The sequence below is a fragment of the Echinops telfairi genome, unplaced genomic scaffold (genome assembly GCF_000313985.2).
Source record: "Echinops telfairi isolate 266 unplaced genomic scaffold, ASM31398v2 ScPeMD7_7407;HRSCAF=8445, whole genome shotgun sequence".
In the NCBI taxonomy this organism is placed as follows: domain Eukaryota; kingdom Metazoa; phylum Chordata; class Mammalia; order Afrosoricida; family Tenrecidae; genus Echinops; species Echinops telfairi.
Genome location: NW_022111307.1, coordinates 6,682,227 through 6,688,077, shown reverse-complemented (window position 1 = coordinate 6,688,077; position 5,851 = coordinate 6,682,227).

Genomic DNA, 5,851 nt, shown 5'->3' with positions numbered 1-5,851 from the left:
ATACAAATATTTAGTTAATAATTGCCCACTGAGGAGGTGGGCAAAGGACCCGAACAGAAGTTTCACAAGGGCAGAAATCCAAATGGCCAATAAACATATGAGAAAATGGTCCCCATCATTAGTCATGAGAGAAATGCAAATTCGAACGACTATTGAGATACCACCTAACACCCTCAAAGGTAGCCCAATTCAAAAAATCAGAAAGCAACAAGTGTTGGAGGGGCTGCGGGGAGACAGGAACTCTCATCCACTGCTGGTGGACCTGTAGGTATGTATAGTCACTATGGAAATTGATCTGGCAATATCTAAAACATGGAAATCGAGTTACCATACGACCCAGCAATCCCCCTACTGGGTATATAGCCAGAAGAAGCAAGAAACAAACCACGGCCAGACATCTGTGCTCCAATGTTCATCTTGGCACAGTTCACAATTGCAAGGAGTTGGAAACAACCCAAATTTCCATTAACTGACGAGTGGATTAAAAAACTGGTACATACATACAATGGAGTACTATGCGTCCTTAAAATTCAGTGATGAACCATGAAGTACATCGCTGTATGGGAAGAACTGGAGGAAATTATGCTAAGTGAAGTAAGCCAAGCACCAAAGAACAAGTACATGAGTCCTCTGAGGTAAGCTTAAAAATGAAAAAGGGCATAATTCCAAGCTACTGTATACAAACATTCCTGGGGTGAGGTTCAGGTAGTATGGCAGGGGCCAGACCCAATCCAGGGATAGATATGGTAGCCAACCAAAAAGGAGGATAAAAGAAAAAAAAAGAAATGGGTAGCAGGGAACAGGGCACTAACCCGCCCAAGGGGAAGGTGTTTATATCTCCACAGGAGAGGGAGAGGGGACCAGACTTCAACCCGGTGTGCCAAGATGTGAATACAACATAGCGGCATGAGGGAGGGAATCAATAGGTCTGAGGGGCGGGTCCCAACCCCAACTGTGGACACCTCCGCCCTCTTTCCCCAGAAGAATTCAGAGGACAGCACTGAAGCTGCAGCTCAGGGAGAGGGGCGTCTGATCAGAGCACACGGGAGCAAACGAAGAGGGAAGGAGAGAGAGTGGAGCACGTCCTGTCCCACCAAGCCCCTAGGATGATATTCCTGCTCAGAGCAGCCAATGCACTGAAAGGACCATAGGGCCGGCCCCACCAAGAGACATGACGTCCCTCACTGACCCATACCACTATGGGGGACAACACTGGAACACAGTACAGGAATTGTGTCCAATCTGACCACACCACACCGGGGTGAAATGCTAAGGGTGTGCAACAGAACAGCAAGGGGAGCAAAACAGTGAAGTCCCAGGGAATACCAAAAATATGCTTTGGGGCCAGGGTGTGGCACCCCATCAGACTCCACCAGAAAACACTCCTAAAGGTCAACAAACGACATGGAACTATTTATAGGCTTTATTGTCCATGTTTCTCATTTTTACTTTGTTTTCTTTTGTTGTTTGGTTTTGCTCTGTCTTGTTTTTGTGCTTATTGTCTCTGCATGTCTATCTAGATAACATAGGCTGGATAAACAATCCGGAGGAGAAAACAATGGGACCTACAGTTCAGTGGGACAACTGGAGAAGGGGAAGCGGGGGAAAGGAAGTGGGTGTTAGCACACCCAGGGACAAGGGAAAAACAAGTGATCTAAAATTGATGACAAGGAGTACATAGGATGGCTGGTGGGGCTTAATCAAGGGCAATGTAATCAAGAGGAATTACTGAAACCTGAATAAAGGCTGAACATGATAGTGGGACAAGAGGAAAGTAAAAGGAAATAGAGGAAGAACGAGGAGGCAAAGGGCATTTATAGAGGTCTAAATACAGGCATGTACATATGTAAATATATATATGAGGATGGGGAAATAGATCTATGCATATACTTATAGGTTTAGTATTAAGGTAACAGATGGACTCCCTCAATGCAAGAACACTGTTCTATTGACCTGGCATTCCATGATGCTCAGCTTCCCAACACGATCGCTGAAGACAAAATGGGTGCACAAGCAAATGTGAAGAAAGCTGATGGTGTACAAATGTGCTCGACACAATGGATGGATGTATGGATTGTGATAAGACAAGTACGAGCCCCAATAAAATTATTTTTTCTAATTTAGTTAAAGGTGTGATTCCCCTCCCCTTCACCTTTCTTTACTCCTTCATACAACTAGGAGCATATTCCATAGTTGTTACGTGAAGCTTTTTCTAATATTATTTGCCAAAAGGGCTGTTGGAATTTTGATAGCCACTTTACCCAAGAGTTATTTAGGGAGTGGTGTGTATGTGTGTGAATTTGAAGGGCTGCAGCTGCGATAGAACAGAGCCAGAAACCAATACAAGCTCAACCACTGAAAAAAATACGCATAGCTTATATAACTTCTGCTTTTTGAAACCAGTTGATCATCAATCTAGCAGTAGTGTAAGAAGCAGACAATTCTCTGGGCAGTTTAGGCAGGGATGGGTTAATAGTGTGATGATTATGAAATCACTGGGAAGCTCAAGGAATAGCTTCTGGACCAAACCTCCAGACTGTCTCTTAGAACATTGAAAATTCAGAACTATCCCTTCTAGAATGTCCCTTAGCCCCAAACCAGGAAGCTGAAATCAAGACATTCCCATCACTCCCAACAGCACACAAGCTTCTTAACAAGCACCAGCTGGGAATCCAACCTTCAGAAGCTGCTGCAGGACACTCCCATTCCCAGGGGCCTGCTCCCAACAGCGGGAAAGGACTTCTCGCCCTCTGCCTGCTGAGTCTCCAGTGAGTTCAGTGAAGGGCAGAAGCCTGCACGGGTCTGTGAGATGCCGAGTTTCACTTCCACCGTCGCCATCTAGAGCAGGGCTTCTCCACCTGTGCTGCTCAGGAGAATCAGCCAAGCATCTTTTTAAAAGTCCCAGTACCTTAGGACAATTATATCACAATTACTGAGGATGAGGATGATTGATCACCCAACACTGGTTGCAGCAGCACATTGACAGAGAACTGCCAGAAGCTCAGGCTGCACTCCGGAGCGGACGTGGAGCAAGGGATCTCATTGCTGATGACAGATGGAGCTTGGCTCAAAGCAGAGAAGACCAGAAAGATGTATATTGTGTTTCATTGACTGTGCAAAGGCATTCAAGTGTGTGGGTCATAATAACGTGTGGATAACCTTGATTAGAATGGGGATTCCAGAACACTTGATTTGCTTATGGGGAACTGGTACATGGATCCAGAGGCAGTTGTGGGAACAGAGCAAGGGGAGACTGTGGTATAAAATCGGGAGAGGTGGGCTTTAGGGTTGTACCCTCACCATATTTCTTCACTCGGTCTACTGAGCAAAGCATCAGAAAAGCTGAATTGTAAGAAGAGTGCGGCGGTGGGATTAGAAGAAGGCTGACTAACAACCTGCGAGGTGCAGATGACACAGCCTTACGTGCTAACACTGAAAAGGATTTGAAACACTTGCTGATGAAGATTGAAGAGTGGCCTTCCGTGTGGATTATAACTTAGTGTGAAGACCAACATCTTCACAACTAGACCGATAGGTAACATGATAAATGGAGAAAAGGTTGAAGTTCTCAAGGGTTTTTGTCTTACTTGGATCCACAAGGCTCACAGAAGCAGCAGTCAAGAGATCAAAGACGTGTTGCTTTAGGGAAATCTGCCGCATAAGACCTCTCTAGAGTACCGATGGGCAAGGATGTTACTTTAAGGACTAAGATGTGCCTGACCCAAGCCATGGTATTCTCTATCGCATCATGCGAATGTGAAAGTTGGACACTGAATAAAGAAGACTGTAGAAACAGCGACACGTTGGAATTGTGCTGGGGAAGATTATTGCAAGTCGCCTGGACGGCTCAAAGGACAAACCCATCTGTATGAGAAGAAGTAAGGCCTTAGAGGCAAGGATGGCAAGACTTCCTCTTACACGCTTTGGACAGGTTGTCAGGAGAGACTAGTCCCTGGAGAAGGACATGCTGTTTGGTCAAGTGGAGAGGTGACAAAAAAGAGGCAGGCAGGCCCTCAGGGAGTTGGACTGACACAATGGCTCAGTGATCAGTGGGTTCAGGCATAGGAACCATTGTGAGGAGGGCGCAGGAAGACAGGGTTTTGTTCTGTTTGTTGTGCGCAGGGTCGCTGTGAGTCAGAGATTCGATGGCCCCGAACAACACCACCACCAGTGAGGATGAGGTCCTGGCATTAGTACTTAAAAACAAAGACACCTCAAGCTTTCAGCTGATGTAAACTACCAGAAACAGAGAGGTGAGCCACGGCACCCACGTTTACCGGGGGTCTCTAAGTTGCTGTTTGTACTTTGAAGACCCTATGGCTTGCAGCAGTAGAATTAGTCCCTCTGTGAAAGGGTTCTCAGGGTATAAGTACGGTGGAGTCCCTGGGTGGTGCTCAGTTAACTTGTTTGGCCGCTAACCAAAAGAAAGGAGTTTCAAGGTCCCCCACCGGTACCTTGAAAGAAGGGCCCGGCGATCCGCTTCCAAACCTTTGGCAACCCTTCGAAGCAAGGTTCTAACAGCTAGAGCTGGGAGCCCCCCAGAAGGCAGCTGCTTGGGGTGCATTTTCCCAGTAGGCTTTCCATCTCAGTGCTTCTTCAATTGGCTTCTAACTTGTCTGATGTCGACAGAGCGTGAGTCTTGCTTGCTTTGGGTCGGCAGCGAGGTGAGTTTTATTTGGCCCACTCTGAAGGGCAGCCACATCAAGGGACCTACATTGTTCTGACTGATATGTTTGCCGTTCATTTTTCTGGCTTCCAGGTTGCCCCTAATATGTGGAATCTATAATTGCTTTGCATTTTCCTCATGCAGACGTGGGGAAAAGACATATTCTGCGCTATTCCTTTTCTGCTTCTTACGGTGTACTTTAGCTTCTGTCTCATCCTTAAAGTTCAAGCAAAACTCACACTCCTGTCATTTGGAAGGAAAAAGACCAACAACAGTTATCACATAAGCTCTGTAGTCAATTAACATTGATACCTCATTTTAGTGGATAACTTTTACTATCTTAATCTTTACTTTTTTCTTTCCAGAGGAGAAAGGCGGAAAGGAGGGTTCCCAGTGGTTTGAAGCAAATCCATGACATCATTATTGTCATTCTACTTGTAAGCACGGTTACCCTAACAACAACAACCCACCATTTTCACTAAAGAAAATCGGTGGACTTTTCTAATATCCTCTAATACCTAGCTTCATATTAAAATTTCCCTGCTTGTTTAATAAATGTTTTATCATATTTTCTAAGGAAGATCTCCAGTAGTTCACCCCCTAACCTCACCAGACAGATAAGCCCAAATCTCGTCCTTGGAATCTGTAACTATAACCTTATCTGAAAACCAAGCCTACCTTCTATGGCAAAAGATGTGATTAAACTGGTGTTTTGAGATGAGGTATTTATCCTGGATCTACGAGTAGATGCTAACTGTATTCTCATGCATCCTTTTGAGAGGTGTGTGATCCAGGGATTGTAAGTAATAAAATCCAAATCTGATGAAAGGAACTGTCTCAGAGCTGGACTGTGCACGTGTGGTGTGCAGAAAGCTGTGGAGGACGGTGGAAGTGCAGGGCCCCCACATGGGTTAAGCCTCGGGGGAATCCCCTCTGACCAGTCCCGCATGTCCATAGCCCTGCTCTCAGACAGAGAGCATTGTACAGACGTGGTCAGGTCAAAATGCTACACCTTAGCATTTGATCTCCCTTTGGACCCATTTTAAATTTGCTTGTTTTTAATTTTTTCAAAAATAATTTTATTGGGGGCTCGTACACCTCTTATCACAGTGCATACATCCATCCATTGTGTGAAGCACATTTGTACATTTATTGCCATCATCATTCTCAAAATATTTGCTTTCT